Source organism: Nicotiana tomentosiformis, chromosome 2 (assembly GCF_000390325.3).
Source record: "Nicotiana tomentosiformis chromosome 2, ASM39032v3, whole genome shotgun sequence".
NCBI classification, from domain to species: domain Eukaryota; kingdom Viridiplantae; phylum Streptophyta; class Magnoliopsida; order Solanales; family Solanaceae; genus Nicotiana; species Nicotiana tomentosiformis.
In genome coordinates this window covers 124,941,814-124,960,396 of record NC_090813.1, presented here as the reverse complement: position 1 = coordinate 124,960,396, position 18,583 = coordinate 124,941,814, and positions in this window count along the sequence as shown.

Genomic DNA, 18,583 nt, shown 5'->3' with positions numbered 1-18,583 from the left:
GACTTGCTTGAACCCTCAGAACGCGTAAAAAACCATCAAAACTAAGAATCATACCCCAAACCAAATTGATTCAACTTAGAATTTTTATATTCTTCAAACTTACTCGGAACGCGCCGAAACATACTTAAACTACTCGGAATGACACAATTTTGTGTGCAAGTCTTAAATCACCATATGAAATTATTCCCAGACTCGGACTTTCAAACAGACCTCGATTACTCCAAAACCTTCTCCAAATCAAATTTAAAGAACCTTAAAACCTCCAAATAGCTAACTTTCACTGTTAAGCTCCAAAACGCTCCCGAGTTTTCCAAAACCCGATTCGAACATACGCCCAAGTCCAAAATCATCATACGTATCTATTGGAAGTGTCAAATCCTGATTTCGGGATCGTTTTCTCAAAATGTTGACCGAAGTCAAACTTAGCCTTTTTAAAGCCAACTAAGAAACCAAGAGTTCCGATTTCAACCCGAACTCTTCCAAATCGCGAACTAACCATCCACGCAAGTCATAAAACAGTAAAAGCACCTACGAGGAGTCTTATTTAGGCGAACAGGGTTCTAGAAGGTAAAATAACCGGTTAGGTCGTTACACATACTACACTTCTGCATATTTTTCTGTTGAGCCAGGTATTGGAGATATCAGACTCGGGTAGAGTTAGTGTATTGATCACAAGGATTTAAGGTAGAGCTACTTGGTCATCACATTCCCTTGGAGTCTTTCTATTTTATTGTACTGTCAACTCTTATTCGAACAGTATTGTATATTCGATCCTTGAGATCATTACATGTATCTAGTTAGAGTTCGTGACTCGGTATTACTAGTCTTGGGAGGTTGTTATAATTATTTCTGTTGTGGGTTTCGATTATCTATTTTTTATTTTAAAAATGGCTTGAAATGAAATTAAAATCGGCTTACCTAGCCTTAGAGACTAAGTGCCATCACGACACCTGAGGTGGGATTTTGGGTCGTGACAGGACCTTTATCAATATTGTGACTTAACCATCCAAACAGAGTGTTATTCATTCAAAAATAAATATTGTTTTTTTAAATTTTAATAGCAACAATTTAATAGATACATCAATAATGTTGGGTGTGCAAACAATATCCCACATTGATAGCTAAAAAGATTGAGAACCTAAATATAAGGTGTGTGGATCTCTTAATGATGTTAGACCTCTTGAGGAAGTTGTTTCCTTACTTTTTTCTCTCATCTTGCCCTTTTTTATTATTAAATAATTATATTTTATTCTTTACCCATTTTTAATAAAACTAGTATCTATGAACGTGCGTTGCACGTTAATAATGATACGTGATGATTTAAACATTTATTTATATGAAGGAACTATGAAATTTAATTAATGAGAGAAGTTTTATGTATAATAATACATCAATCATCTAAATGCCAAAAAATAATTATTACATTAGCATAATACATGAATTTAAAATAAAAGGACATCATCAAAACTTACACAAATGATCAATTTTTTCATGTTAGTTAGATAATTATGTATTATAGTTTAAAAGTCTTTAATGTGATGGTATCTTAACGAACACTTCTTTGTGAACAATATTATTTTGTGTATGTTTTCTCCTAATACTTTGGTTGCTCTGCCTTAACCAAATCTCTTGTTGTCGATCTTGATATCCCTCTTGAAAGTGCAACATATAATTGTTCGTGCGAGAAAATATATTGCGGTAAATATAATCCAATATTTAGGATGTTTGTCCTTGTGCTTTATTTGTTATATTTTCAAAACATAAACATACTACAAATTATTTTCACACAAATTTAAAAGGATATTCCTTAGTTTCAGAAAACAAAAGTTGAATTCAAGGATAAGAATATACTTAGAAGTACATTGACCAGTATCATAATTTTTGCATGTATGACGTTATTAACAAAACTTCTATATACCATTTGTGTTCTATTACATAAGCTATTCAGTGTATCTAAGTTTTTCAGTAGCATGACAGACATATTGTTTTTCAAAATTAACCTATATACAATGGAAGATCAATTTTAACTTAGTCTATTATATATACGGTGACACTAACTGTAACGACCTGGCCGGTTGTTTTAAGTATTATAGCCCCGTTCCCTCATTTACTGCTCAATTTATGCTTTACAGTGGTTATGTGACTTGCTGGGGTGATTGGTTCGGGTCCGGTGAGGTTTTGAAATAAATTGAAACACTTAGTTTTAAGGTTTAAAACTTAAGTTGAAAAGGTTGACCGGATATTGACTAATGTGTAAACGACCCCGGAATAGAATTTTGATGATTCCAATAGCTTTGTATGATGATTTTGGACTTAGGAGCGTGTCCGAAAAATTATTTGGAAGTCCGTAGTTAAATTAGGCTTGAAATGGCTAAAATAGAAATTTAAGTTTGGAAGTTTGACCGTGGAATTGACTTTTTGATATCGGGTTCGGAATCCGATTAGGTCTGTTATGTCACTTATGACTTGTATGCAAAATTTGAGGTCAATCGGACTTGATTTGATAGGTTTCGGCATCGAATGTAAAAGTTAAAAGTTCTTAGTTTCATTAAGCTTGAATTGGGGTATAATTCGTGGTTAGCATTGTTTGATGTGATTTGAGGCTTTGACTAAGTTCGTATAATATTTTAGGACTTGTTGGTGTATTTGGTTGAGGTCCCGAGGGTCTCCGGTGAGTTTCGGGTGGTTAACGGATCAAATTTGGACTTAGAACAAAAATTGGAAACCTGCTGCCATCTGATGCAGTCGCACCTGCGGAAATTGGCTCGCAGGTGCGAACTCGCAGAAGCGTGCTCTTCATCGTAGAAGCGACCAGACGTGGGTTGAGGCAGAGGTCGCAGAAGCGAGCAAATGGTCAGCAGAAGAGGCGTCGCATCTGTGACTCTGCGACCGCAGAAGCACAAAGGTCACAGAAGCGGCTTTCTCCTAGCAGAAACGAGACCCGCAGAAGTGGGAAGGCGACCGTAGAAGCGAAAGGAGGTCAGCCTTGGCAAACCGCAGAAGTGGTTGGTTTCTCATACCTGCGAGACCGCAGAAGCGGCTAAGTAAGTCGCAGGTGTGGAACCCCTGGGTAGTATACATTTCGAAGGGGTTCCGAGTTTTGTCATTTTTGGACTTTCAAGCACGGGTTTGGGGCGATTTTCAGAGGGAATTCACAGGAAAACTTGAGGTAAGTCACTTGTGATCATTGTTAGTCAATAATATTGGATTATCATTGAGTATTTCGACTAGATTACGTGTTTTTTTTAGGTGAAATTAGAGGATTCGGGCCTATGGATTTCAAAATAAGAAATTAAGATTTGGAGGCCGAGTTGATGTCGGAATATGGTATGGTTGGACTCGTGGTCGAATGGGTGTACATATTTTGTAACTTTTATCGGGTTTCGAGATGTGGGCCCCACAGACGATTTTTTAACATAATTTCGGATTTTTGATGGAAAATTAGTTTTTTCATATGGAATTAATTCCCATAATTTGTATTGACTAAATAAAATTAATTTGGCTAGATTCGAGGCGTTCGGAGGCCGATTCGTGAGGCAAAGGCATAGCAGGATAAAGAATTACACGATTTGAGGTAAGTAACAGTTCTAAATTTGGTTCTGAGAGTATGAAACCCCGGATTATGTGTTATATAATCGGTTTTGAGGTGACATACATGCTAGGTGACGGGCGTGTGGGCGTGCACCGTAGGAATTGTGACTTGGTCAAATTCCATGGAACTGTGTAGTTGAATAATCTGTTGTTATATGTACATTCTCCAAGTAGTAGAGAAATTGAACAACAAATCATGTTCAGATTATGTGCTGGCACTGTAGGGACCCACAGAGGTCGTGTACATGTTGAATTATCTGCTAAATTGTTGTTTTATACTTGTCACGACCCAAATTCACCTATAGGTTGTGATGACGCCCAACATCATAGCTAGGCAAGTCAACTAATGATTTAAACATATATTCATTTCTTTAAAAAAATTATCCGAGTAATAAAACTCGGAGTACTTGCAAAAATTAAGACAATGTGAGAAATAAGATAAATTAAAACCCAAGTAAAATAATTAAATCCAAAAATTCTACTAGTGTGTGCCAAGATCTGGTGTCACGAGTATATGAGCATCTAGTAGATTATACAAAATTCTAAATACTGTCTGAAATAAAATAGATAGAATACAAATACAAGAAGAGGCACTAGTTGCTGCAGAACAGGCAGCTCACCACTAAGCCTCTGGATAACGTGGGTGCGCTCCGATAGGTCCTCCGATAGTACCTGTCTCAAGTCCTGTACAAAAAGTGCAGCAAGCGTAGCATAAGTACGTAAACAACATGTACCGAGTAAGTATCAAGCCTAATCTCGAAGAAGTAGTGACGAGAGGTCGACTTTGACACTCACTATGGGTCAATAATATTACAATAGAAATATTTAATTAAATATGATTTTTAGATGAACAACAATAAGTTTCTAAACAAGCAGAAATAATTAATTCTTTACATTCCAATAATTTTTAATTTATCAATTAGTTTCACAAGCTGCAATTAAACTATCAAAGTATTGGGTAATTGTTATTATTAGGCACGATTTTTGCCGAGGTCGTATGACCTGATCCAAAGTGTCGTGTACACTGCCGAGGGATGTGCGGCGCGATCCATAGATGCATATATACTGCTGAGGCGTTCGGCCCGCTTCACAAGAAAGGAAGACATTTTCTTATGAACCTCCGGAATGAGAAGTTATTATAATATTAACACGTAGGATGTTCAATCTCTATTAACAATTCAATAATTTACACAAAATTTTGAGTATATGAAGTTTTGATCTTTTACTATTTCCTCAAACAATTTGCAATATAATTCCAGTAATTTAATTAAATAAAAGGAGCAATTATCACAAGTAATTCATGATTTGAGTCCTAAACTACCCGGACATTAACGTAATTAGTAGCTACACACGGACTCTCGTCACCTCGTGCATACGTAGCCCCCACAATTAGCAGCAATTATTAATATGAATCACCTATGGGGTAAATTCCCTCTAACAAGGTTATGCAAGAGACTTACCTTGTCTCAAAGCCCACTTCCAGATCACAATGTCGCGTTAAAAATCCCAATTCGGTGCCAAAAAATTCGAAACTATCCAAATGTTATATAAAATAATCAATACATGCTCAATAATTCAAAATTAGACTGTTAAATAAATTATCCGACCAAAATAGTAAAATTCCTAAAATTCATCCTGGGCCCACGTGCCCGAATTCCGGAAATTTTTGGAGGAAAACGTTACCCATAATCTCAAGAACTCAAATATACAATTTCCATCCAATTCCATAACCATTTTCGTGGTTAAGATCTCATTTTTATACAAATCTAGGTTTTTCCTCAAACCCTTGATTTCAATGATTTATAGGTTATAATCTACCCATAATCTATGTATTTAACTCAAAGTGTGTAGAATTAACTTACCTTCAAGTTGCTAGTTGAAATACCGTATCAAAAAGCTCTAAAGTCGCCCAAAAATGGAGGAAATACGGGCTAAAAATGACTGAGCCTCGTCCCTTTTTAAGGTTATGCCCAGATAGTATTTCCGCATCTGCGGTGCTTGGGCCGCATTTGCGGAGTTGCTTCTGCGGACCACGGTCCGCTTCTGCGGAAGAACCCAAGGCTGGCCAGGCTCGCTTCTGTGGATGAAGACCCGCTTTTGCGGTCCCACTTCTGCGCCAAGTCTGTCGCTCCTACGGTTCAAGCCGCTTCTGCGACTCATCTCTCACACATGCAAGCTCGCACCTGCGTCTGGCCAAGCGCAGGTGCGATTCTGACAGCAGCTGGGATCTTCAGCTTTGGCTCCCGATTTCCAACTTGGTCCGAGCCTCGTCCGAGTAACCTCCGCCCAAACATACCAACATGTTTGAAATCATCAAACGGACTTTCTCGAACCCTCGGAATGTGTAAAGCAACATCAAAACTAAGAATCATACCTCAAACCAAAGTGATTCAACTTAGAAATTTCAAATTCTTCAAACTTACTCCGAACGTGCCGAAATATACTTATACTACTCGGAATGATACCAAATTTTGAGTACAAGTCTTAAATCACCATACGGAGCTATTCTCAGGCTCGGAATTCCAAACGGACCTCAATTACTCCAAAACCTACTCCAAATCAAATTTAAAGAACATTAAACCTTCAAATAGTTAATTTTTACTATTAAGCGCCAAAACGCTCCCGGGTTGTCCAAAACCCGATTCGAACATACGCCCAAGTCCAAAATCATCATACTAACCTATTGGAACTGTCAAATCTCGGTTCTGGTGTCATTTTCCCAAAATGTTGACCGAAGTCAAACTTGGGCCTTTAAAGCCAAACTAAGGAACCAAGTGTTCCGATTTCAACCCGAACACTTCCAAATCCCGAACCAACCATCCTCGCAAGTCATAAATTAATAAAAGCACATATGGGGAGTTTTATTTAGGGGAACAGGGTTCTAAACATCAAAATGACCGGCTCATTACATTCTCCACCTCTTAAACAAACGTTCGTCCTCGAACGGGGTTAGAATTTTACCTGGAGTGCTGAATAAGTGTGGATATCTGCTCTGCATGTCCTCCTCGGCCACCCAAGTTGCTTCCTCGACTGGTTGTCCCCTCCATTAGACTTTTACTGTAGTAATCTTCTTGGACCTCAACTGGCGAACCTGTTTATCAACAATGGCAACTAGCTCCTCTTCATAACCCAAGCTTTTATCTAGCTGAACTGTGCTGAAGTCTAACACATGAGATAGGTCGGCATGATACTTCCGGAGCATAGATACATGGAAAATCGAATGAACTACTGATAGGCTGGGAGGCAAAGCAAGCTCGTAAGCAACCTCCCCAACTCATCTCAACACCTCAAATGGGCCTATAAACCTTGGGCTCAACTTGCCCTTCTTCCCAAATCTCATGATTCCCTTCATCGGTGAAACCTTCAAGAGAACATTTTCACCCAGCATAAACGATAAATCACGCGCTTTTTGATTCGCATAACTTTTCTGCCTGGACTGTGTTGTACGAAGTCGCTCTTGAATTAATTTTACCTTTTCCAAGGCATCCTTTACCAAATCAGTACTATGTAACTTAGCCTCACCAGGCTTAAACCATCCGATGGGCGAACGACATCGCCGACCATATAAAGCCTCAAATGGAGCCATCTCGACGTTGGATTGGTAATTGTTGTTATAAGCAAACTCGGCCAAAGGCAAGAAATGATCCCACTAACCTCCAAAGTCAATCACATATGCCCTGAGCATATCCTCCAAAATTTGAAATGTACGCTCCGACTGCCCGTCGGTCTGCGGATGAAAGGCTGTGCTGAGCTCTACACGGGTCCACAATTCACTCTATACTGCTCTCCAGAAATGTGAAGTAAACTGAGGGCCTCTGTTTGATATGATGGAAATAGGCACACCGTGCAACTGAACTATCTCCTGAATATAAATCTGGGCCAACCTCTCCAAAGTATACATAGTCACAACCGAAAAAAAGTGTGCCGACTTGGTGAACCTGTCGACAATGACCCAAACTGCATCAAACTTCTGCAAGGTCCACGACAACCCAACTACAAAGTCCATAGTACGGTGAAATAAGAAAATGAGATATTGTGAATTTATTTATGATTTGGGACTACGAGGCGGTACCTCGGTAGTGCTCTTGTTGATATTGATTTATGGCCATAGTTGCCTTCGATTAATTGTTGTGATTTTCATAAAGTTGAAAGGAATTCTGTTTTGATTTCACGAGATATTATTTGCAATTATTTGGTGTCATTAAATGTGACATACTATTTGATTCATTTTCATAGTCATTTTATCTTATTAAATTGTTTAAACATTTTTTCCATGTCATTATCTATTCTCCAGTAGGGCCTGACCTGACCTCGTCACTACTCTACTGAGGTTAGGCTTGGCACTTACTGGGTACCACTGTGGTATACTCATACTACGCTTCTGCACATATTTTTATGCAGATCCAGGTATATCTTACCAGTCTAGACGTCAGTGAGTTATCTGCGCATGGAGACTTCGAGGTATATCTGCCAGCGTCCGCAGACTCCGGAGTCCCCTTCTATTATTTTTATGTTGCTTCCTTATTTTTCTTTAGACCTTGATACATAGAGACATTGAGAATAAATTTTTAGAAGCTTGTGACTTATTTCTACCGAATTTTGGGAGTTGTAATTATTTGAATTGTATTTTATTTATTTCAGATATTTATGATTATTCCGCATTGATAGGCTTACCTAATCTTAGAGACTAGGTGACATCACGACCTCATACTGAGAGAATTTGGGGTCGTGACAATAATTGGTTATGACTGCTGAGTTGGCTTCAATTATTATAAACGAGTTACCTGATTTATTTCTATTATTATTTTTGTTACTAATATGGCGTACAGGTAATGTAAGTGACCCGCCTTAGCCTCGTCACTACTTCGTCGAGGTTAGGCCCAGCACATACCAGTACATTGGGTCGGTTGTACTGATACTACACCCTGCACTTCTTATGCAGATTTCGGAGTTGATCCCAGCGGCGTGCCATAGACTTGCTCGGATTTCAGCTACTCGGAGGAGACTTGAGGTATAACTACATGGCGTCCGCAGTTCTGAAATCCCCGTCTATTTTACTTTAGCTGTGTATTTATTTTCAGACAGCTTTATTTTATTCAGACCTTTATTTGTATTATTCTAGAAGCTCGTGCACTTATGACACCAATTCTGGGATGGTATTTAGACACCGTTATTTTTATGGATTATTCACTACATTTCAGACTTTACTTCCGCATTTGTTCTTTGATTATTAATAAATTTAAAAATTATTTTTAAAAATAGATAATATTATTCTAACGTCGGCTTGCCTAGCAAGTGAAATGTTAGGCGTTATCACGGTCCGGAGATAGAAATTTCGGGTCGTGATAATATTAAATCATATTCATAAATTAAAGAACTCATTGAATTTAAATCTTGAATTAACCAGATTCTCCTTTCTTCTCACAGTTCATTGCTATTTGTGCAAACACATGTTTATGGAAGTAATTAACGTAAAGTATTGTTCTTCCAAGAAAAATTGAAGTACACTACATATCACTATCGGTACACCCTACAGTTCACAATAAATAAATTTTTGGTTGTTTTCACACATATTAAGAAATTTATTTTTTAATATTAATTAACAATAAAATTGACCATATTAACCTTTACTATCTCTTCACATAAACACTCCTAACACATACTCCAACACTATTTACTCCAAAGACAGTGTAGGAAAAACATAATTAATTCATTCTTGAAATCTGAAAAAATCACTTATTTTGAACCACAATAAAAAAGACAAAAAATCACTTATCGTGAACCGGAGGGAGCAGTGATTAATCAAATCTATAAGTGTCTTCGATTCTTGTAAATCATCAAATCTATATACCAAAATCGAATGCATGTAGCAAATTAGATTACAAGCCAGTACATAACATTCATATGCATATTATTCAACAGGCAGGACCCTCCATAGTTCATTCAATGAGTATGATAAAGGGTAGTATGCCTTTTAAAATTTATTGGAGTATTACCCAGCACCATTTAGCATTAATCCTCAAGAAATCCCCAGCTTTTATTTAACGAGGTACATGATAGTTGATCTAGTGAAACAAGAAAGGACAGTAGATCTAATTTATTTTTCTGCTATAGTTTATAGCTAATTACAATTATAACCTTTGTATGTAAAGTTGTCTTGGCCATCCACTGCATCTAGGGGTGACAAAGTAGATAAAAATAATAATTATCTATTCATATATGGGTTGGATAATTACCTTTTAAAAATGATCAAATATGAATAATATCCATATAAAAATGAATACTTAATGGATAACCAATAGACAGATTCATAAAAATGGACTTGAGCCATAAGATCAGCCCAACCCAGCCCGCTACTTGCGTAGAGTTGGGCTGAGGTTTTTCTAGTCCATCTAAAAATGAGGCTTATAGGTCCGACTCAAGTTAGCCTGCCGATTCTTGAGGCTCGATCGAGGCTGGGCGGGGACAAACCCGTGGGCCAAAATAAATTTAATTCCAATGTAAAATTAAAAATAAAAAGATAAAAGAGCCAAAGAGACAAGTCTTACTCACAGATAATACTTAACCAAATAAGTCTTTTGAATTGAGTTGCTAGTATATATATATTTTATTAAAACAAATTTGCTTGAATTTTATATTTTTTATCTCTTAGTTGGAATTAGTTATTGATTTTTTTTGTACAGCCTCAACACTTTGTTAATGCAATAAAATTTATTTTAACAAAGTATAGAAGAATTTAATTCAAATTTATATTGAAAAAATTCTCACAAAAAAAGAAGATTGAAAAAAAGGGATCTTTACACAAAGAGCCGTCCATATTCATTGTTTATTTTTTCTAGCCATATCAATAATTTATACATTACTTATAAATAATTATACACATATAAAACATGAATTGTGCATATATTGTACCTCCACCGGCTATTTTTAGTTGAGAAAAGGGTCAAATATATCCTTCTACTATGCAAAAAGGATCATATTTATCCTTTGTTATACTTTCGGTATAAAAATACCCCTAATGCTAGCTAAATGATTTAAATATACCATTCCTCCATCAGGATTGTCCAAGGTGGACACCTTATCCCATGTGGCACTGCCATTTTGATGAGGTAGACACCGCATGACATGTCACCTCACCAACCCAACCCATTTACCCCTTTTCTCCCCTTCTTCTCCCGCCACTAGCACCATTTTATAGACAAATTCATGTAGACATTTCAGCATAGGGATCTTAGTGAGAACAAGAGTGTACATCTTTCTCGTCGAAATTTCTTTCTTAGGAAATTTTTTGAGAAGGAAATGATACCATATACGGAAACTGTAAGAAGTTGGAGGCCGAATGTAGGTTTCTGCCTGAGATTTTTCTTTTTTGGATATTGTTGAACAAACTACTATGTTGAATCTATTGAAAAACAAGCAATTGACTATCCGTAATACTTCCAATTTCATAAAAGATTAGCTATTTTAAAATGAAAAAAGAACATATCTAAGATGATACAACGAAAAATAATTACTATATTGTTATAAATAAAGACTGTAAAGTAAAGATAAGTATAGAGAGAAACTGATATATTATTCAAATTTCAAACTTATGTTCATAATGAACTGAAAACTTCTCTATTTATAGAAGAAAGGAAGCAGTTGCGAGGCTTTTCAGGAAGCAGCTGCAAGGCTTTTCTTTAGCTGCTTGTAAGTTGTCTGCATGAGATGCTTGCAACCTGCATGTTTAATAAGAAGCTGCTGCAAATCATTTCATTGAGTTGCTTGCATCAGCTGCTTGTAAGTTGTCTGCATGAGCTGCTTGCAACCTGCCTATTTAACAAGAAGCTGCTGCAAATAATTTCATTGAGTTGCTTGCAACCTGCCTGCATTAGCTGCTTGTAGATAAACTTCAAGAGAGTACTAAATGGATAATCTTCTTCAGGAAGATTATATATACCGGAGTAATGAATGGATATCCACAATATAATATTTTCATAACACTCCCCCTTGGATGTTCATTAAAAGATAATGTGCCTCGTTAAAATCTTACTAGGAAAAACTCAGTGGAAAAAATCTTAGTGAAGGAAAAAGAGTACACATATTTAGTAATACACATTTTTAGATGCCTCATTAAAAACCTTACAAGAAAAACCCTATGGGAAAAAACTTAGTAAGAAAAAAAGAGTACATCGCGTATTTCACTCCCCCCGATAAAAATCTTGTTTCAAATATTATTCTCCGCATTCCAATCTTGTATACTATCTTCTCAAAAGTTAAAGTTGGCAAAGATTTAGTGAACAAATCTGCTGGATTGTCACTTGAACGGATTTGTTGCACATCGATGTCACTATTTTTTTGAAGATCATGTGTGTAGAATAATTTTGGTGAAATGTGATTCGTTCTATCTCCTTTTATAAATCCTCCCTTTAATTGGGCTATGCATGCAGCATTATCTTCGTATAAAATTGTGGATCTTTTATCACATTCCAAACCATATTTTTCTTGAATAAAATGAATCACTGATCTCAACCATATGCATTCCCTACTTGCTTCATGAATAGCTATTATCTCAGCATGATTTGAAGAAGTAGCAACAATTGATTGCTTTGTGGAGCGCCATGATATGACAGTACCTCCACATGTAAATACGTACCCGATTTGAGATCGAGCTTTATGGGGATCAGATAAATAACTTGCATCTGCATAACCAACAAGATATGCACTACCTTTGTTAGCATTAAACAAACCCATATCAAGAGTTCCCTTTAAATATCGCAAAATATGCTTAATCCCATTCCAATGTCTCCGTGTAGGAGAAGAACTATATCTTGCTAGTAAATTAATAGAAAATGCTATGTCAGGCTTTGCAGCATTAGCAAGATACATAAGTGCACTAATTGTACTGAGATAGGGTGTTTCAGGACTAAGGAGTTCCTCATCCTCTTCTGGAGGTCGGAACGGGTCCTTATTCACTTCAAGTGATCGAACAACTATTGATGTACTCAATGGGTGCGCTTTGTCCATGTAAAAGTGTTTTAAGACCCTTTCTGTATAGGTAGATTGATGGATAAAGATCTCGTCTGCTAAATGTTCAATTTGCAGTCCAAGACAAAGCTTTGTATTTCCAAGATCTTTCATCTCAAATTCTTTCTTAAGATATTCAATTGCCTTTTGGAGATCTTCTAGAGTTCCAACAAGATTTATGTCATCAATATAAACAAGTATAACAAATTCTGATGCCATTTTTTAATAAAAATACATGGATAAATAACATCATTTATGTAACCCTCTTTCAGCAAATATTCACTAAGGCGATTATACCACATGCGCCCAGATTGCTTTAAATCGTACAAAAATCTTTGTAATCTGATTGAATACATTTCCCGAGATTTTGAATTTGCTTCAGGCATTTTAAATCCTTCAGGGATTTTCATGTAAATCTCACTATCAAGTGACCCATACAGATAAGCTGCAACAATATCCATCATATGTATTTCAAGCCTTTCACGTAAGGCTAAACTGATGAGATATCGAAATGTTATGGCATCCATAACGGGTGAATATGTTTCTTCATAATCGACTCCAGGTCGTTGTGAGAATCCTTGTGCGACAAGGCGAGCCTTGTATCTTTCAACTTCATTTTTGTCATTCCTTTTTCGCACAAAAACCCATTTATGACCAACTGATTTTATACCAGCAGGTGTTTGGACTACTGGTCCAAAGACCTCTCTTTTAGCAAGTGCGTTCAATTCTGATTGAATTGACCCTTTCCATTTTGGCCAATCAGATCTTTGTCGATATTTTTTCACAGATCGGGGTTCAAAATCCTCACTATCTTGTATAATATTAAGTGCAATATTATAAGCAAAAATATTATCCAACACTATTTTAGATCGATTTAAATTAATCCAATCACCAGTAGAACTTATTAAAAGATCCTTGCTCACTTGAGTCTCGGGTTCAGTGATTTCTTCAAGAATCTCAGAACTAATCAGATCTTAGGTCTCTTCAGGGGATCCCTTTATAGGATCGTTTTGATCATTTATCGATTTTCTTTTTCGAGGATTTCAATCCTTAGAACCCAAAGGCCTACCACGCTTCAGGTGTGCTTTAGGATCACTAGTTCTCATACTAGTAGATGATCCTGCTGGGACATCAATTTGTATAGGCACATTCTCTGCAGGGATATGTGACTTAGTTATCCTTTTCAAATCAGTAAACGCGTCTGGCATTTGATTTGCTATATTTTGTAAATGGATGATCTTCTAGACCTCCTGATTACATATAGGGGTACGTGGATCAAAATGAGATAATGATGAAACTTTCCACACAATTTCTCTTTTGATTTCCTTTATCTCTCCCCCTAATTGTGGGAAATTTGTTTCATCAAACCGACAATCTGCAAATCGAGCAGTAAATAAATCTCCCATCAATGGTTCAAGATAGCGGATAATAGAGGGTGATTCAAACCCAACATATATTCCTAACCTTCTCTGTGGGCCTATCTTACTGCGCTGTGGTGGTGCTGCTGGCACATATACAACACATCCAAAAATTTGTAGATGGGTAATATAAGGTTCATGACCAAAAACTAATTGTGACGGAGAATATTTATTATAATATGTCAGTCTTAGACGGATAAGTGATGTTGTATGCAAGGTAGCATGGCCCCAAATAGTAGTGGGCAATTTTGTTTTCATAAGTAGTGGTCTAGCTATCAATTGCAGGCGTTTAATAAATGACTCTGCAAGGCCATTTTGAGTATGAACATAAGCTACAGGATATTCAACTTTTATCCCAACTGATAAACAGTAATCATCAAAAGCTTGAGATGAGAATTCTCCAGCATTATCAAGGCGAATAACCTTTATAGGATAATCTGGGAATTGCGCCCTTAATCGAATTATTTGGGCTAATAGCTTTGCAAACGCCAGGTTGCGAGATGATAGTAGGCACACATGAGACCATCTTGAAGATGCATCTATTAGGACCATAAAATATCAAAACATCCCACTTTGTGGGTGAATAGGTCCATATATATCCCCATGTATACGTTCTAAAAAGGCAGGGGATTCAGTGACAACCTTCATTGGTGATGGTCTAGTGATCATTTTGACTTGATAACAAGCATCACAAGAAAAATACATTATTTGTAAGAATCTTCAGGTTCTTTAATGGATGCCCACTCGAATTTTCAGTAATTCGTCTCATCATTATTGATCCAGGATGGCCCAAACGGCCATGCCAAAGCACAAAAATATTTGAATCGGTAAACTTCTGGTTTACGATAAGGTGTGCTTCAACTGTACTAATCTTTGAATAGTATAAGCCAAAAGATAAAGTTGGTAACTTTTCTACAATGCACTTCAGGCCAGAAATAATTTTTGTAATACAAAGATATTCCATATTCATTTCATCTGTCGTCTCAACATGATACCCATTTCGGTGGATATCTATAAAATTCAACAAGTTTCTTTGGGACTTGGAGAAGAATAATGCATTGTCTATTATAAATTTTGTTCCCTTAGACAGAAATATAATAGCTCTTCCAGAGCCTTTAATCAAACTTATATTACCAGAAATTGTTGAAACATTTGCTTTTTCCTTATGCAAATAAGAAAAGTATTTCTGATCCTTGAATATGAAATAAGTTGTTCCACTATCAATTATACAAATATCTTCATGATTGGCCTTTGATCCAAACATAATTTAAGGATTATCCATATTCTTCAAAATGACATAAATAAAATATGTTACAGTAAACATCATTATCAAAGCATAACTTTTATTTATGTACAACAACTGCATAACCATACTATCTATTACAAACAATCAGAATTAAAATATTTACATTTCTACAGATTCGCCGCCGATCATATGACTTGTTTCTCCTTCTGGGGGTGCAAAGTAATCAACTACATCCAAATGCATGAAGTCTAAATTATCTTCAGAAATAAAATTTGCTTCAGCATTTTTCTCTGCCTTCTTCAGGGAGGCTTGATAAAGCTCAACCAGGTGCTTTGGCATACGATAGGTACTTGACCAGTGCCCTTTTCCTCCACATCTATAGCATGCATTTTCTGGGTTTGCTACTTGCAACGCTTCATGCTTTTGTTCCTTCCTTTTCCATTGCTACTGGTGAGTAGGGTTCTTTGGTGCATTATTATTACCATGATTAGAGTTTCTTTCCCTACCACGACTGGGGCCACGACCTCTTCCACGCTTAGCTTGGTGGAAGTTTGTCTCATTCACTTCAGGGAATGGACAAGAACCAGTTGGTCGGCTTTCATGGTTTTTCATTAATAGCCCATTATATTGCTCGGCTACAAGAAGATGTGAGATAAGTTCAAAATAATTTTTGAATCCCATCTCTCGATATTGCTATTGCAGGAGCATATTCGAGGCATAAAAAGTGGTAAAAGTTTTCTCCAATATATCATGATCAGTAATATTATCACCGTATAATTTTAATTAGAAAATAATTCTGAACATAGCAGAGTTATACTCACTTATAGATTTAAAATCTTATAGCCTTAAATGAGTCCAATCATATCGTGCCTGTGGAAGAACGACCATCTTCAGGTGGTCATATCTATCTTTTAAATTATTCCACAGTATGAATGGATCTTTAACAATAAGATATTCCATTTTCAGGCCCTCATCAAGGTGATGGCGTAGGAATATCATTGCTTTGGCACGGTCTTGGTTTGATGCCCGATTTTTATCCTTGATGGTGTCTGCCAGACCCATCGCATCAAGATGAATTTTGGCATCAAGCACTCATGACATGTAGCTTTTGCCTGATATATCCAGGGCTACAAATTCAAGTTTAGAAAGATTTGACATTATTTAGAAAAAGAAAATTCGTACCTCTGATACTTTCAAAGTATTTGCTCGAGATGGCAGAGTCTTGTGCTGATAAAGTGTTAGAAATAAAGACTGTAAAGTAAAAACAAGTATAGAGAGAAACTGATATATTATTCAAAATTCAAACTTATGTTCATAATGAACTGAAAACTCCTCTATTTATAGAAGAAAGGAAGCAGCTGCGAGGCTTTTCAGGAAGCAGCTGCAAGGCTTTACTTTAGCTGCTTGTAAGTTGCCTGCATGAGCTACTTGCAACCTGTCTGTTTAATAGAAACCTGTTGCAAATCATTTCATTGAGTTGTTTGCAACCTGCCTGCATCAGCTGCTTGTAAGATGTCTGCATGAGCTTCTTGTAACCTGCCTGTTTAATAAAAAGTTGCTGCAAATAATTTTATTGAGTTGCTTGCAACCTTCCTACATTAGCCGCTTGTAGATAAACTTCAACAGAGTACTAAATGGATAATCTTCTTCAGGAAGATTACCTATACCGGAGTAATGAATGGACATCCATAATATAATATTTTCATAACATATGTTATGTTACTTCCTTTCCAAAAGTCACTCTTTGAATCATTTTTAAGATTCAAAGAATAAAGATCCTTTCAATGAATCTTGGCTAGGATGTCAGTATCGATACTGTGCATGAGTCAATAGAACTTTTCGTACAGAAGCTATTAGAAATTAGAATATATGGTGGTGAGGTTGGTGACAGTGGTGGGGATGGAGAGGGGAGGAGGTGTAAGTGGTGGAAGAAGCGGAGGGAAGCGGTAAAATGGGTTGGGGTTGGTGAGGTGGCATACCACGTGGTGTCTACCTCATCAAAATGGCAGTGCCATGTGGGATAAAATGTCCACCTTGGACAATCCTAATGGAGGAAGGGTATATTTTAAACCATTTAGCTAACGTTAGGTTTTTTTTGTACCAAATGTATTACAGAGGGTAAATCTGATTCTTTTTACATAGTAAAAAGGTATATTTGACCATTTTTCCTTTTTAGTTTAAGCGGTTGGGTGAGCGGCTATTTAACTTAATTCTTCAAAAATAGATGAACAGCTAGCTTGCCTTAGCCTCCCCCCGCAGCCCCTTTAGGGCTAGATTGAACTAGCTATTTTAAGGCCCTTCTGAAAGTGGGGCCGACCTATTCTAGCCAATCAAATTTCATGGCACGTGAGGCCTGAACTAGCCCGAGCTAGCCTATTTTGACAGCTCTATCGATGAGTTTTACTTTGCATAACTACTATATGGCCCAATCCTTTTATCGACAAATATTCATTCATAATGCTACCCATAAAATAATTATTCCTTTTTATATATATATATATATATATACCTATTTTAATCCACAATACGCATATTCCCATATCATGCCACTTTATTTTTTTTTGTTTTTGTTATTTTTTATCCTTTGCTTTTTTCTTTCTTTTTTTATTTATTTTTTCTCTTTTTTATTTGGTTTATTTTTGTAATACCCCCGATATTTTAAATGAGGACAAATGGGGAATTTATTTAATAATTTAAGTTTAAAGGAAAAAAAAGAAAAGAACTAACTAATAAAACAAAAAAAAGGGGAAAAGGTTAGGAATTTAAGGGTCGAAGCCCAGAACAAAAAATCTGCCCCAACACTTTTAAAAGGGTTAGGGGAAGGGGACGAAGCAGAAGCTTCAGAAACGGAAAAATACAAAAGCAGAGAAGGAAATTAAGAGAAAAGAAGAAAAGAGAGGAAGAAGAAGAAAGCTTTGGACAGAGGCTTTAAGATGAAAATATAAAGTTCTCCTTTGGCTCAAAAGGTTAACCTTCTTCTTATCAGTTGAATTATTTCACTATATCTACACGATTTCATGTAGTACAAAAGAATTCAATATCAGTTTTTTTTTGTTAATAAATAAATAAATAATTACTATGGACAGTAAGGCTATAAAGGTTTGCTTTAAGTACCGATAGGTCTAATTTTGGAGAAATAAAGTATACTAAATAGTTTGAAATTTATAGATTTTAGACTAGTTCTATGAGTAAATATAAATCCACAAATTAAGACTCAAATATGAACCCGATGATTGGGTATTCTAAATTAGCTATGAATTAGCCTAAACAAGAAAATTAACATGAGGTCAATATTATGTAATTATAGATTGATTGGAGGAAT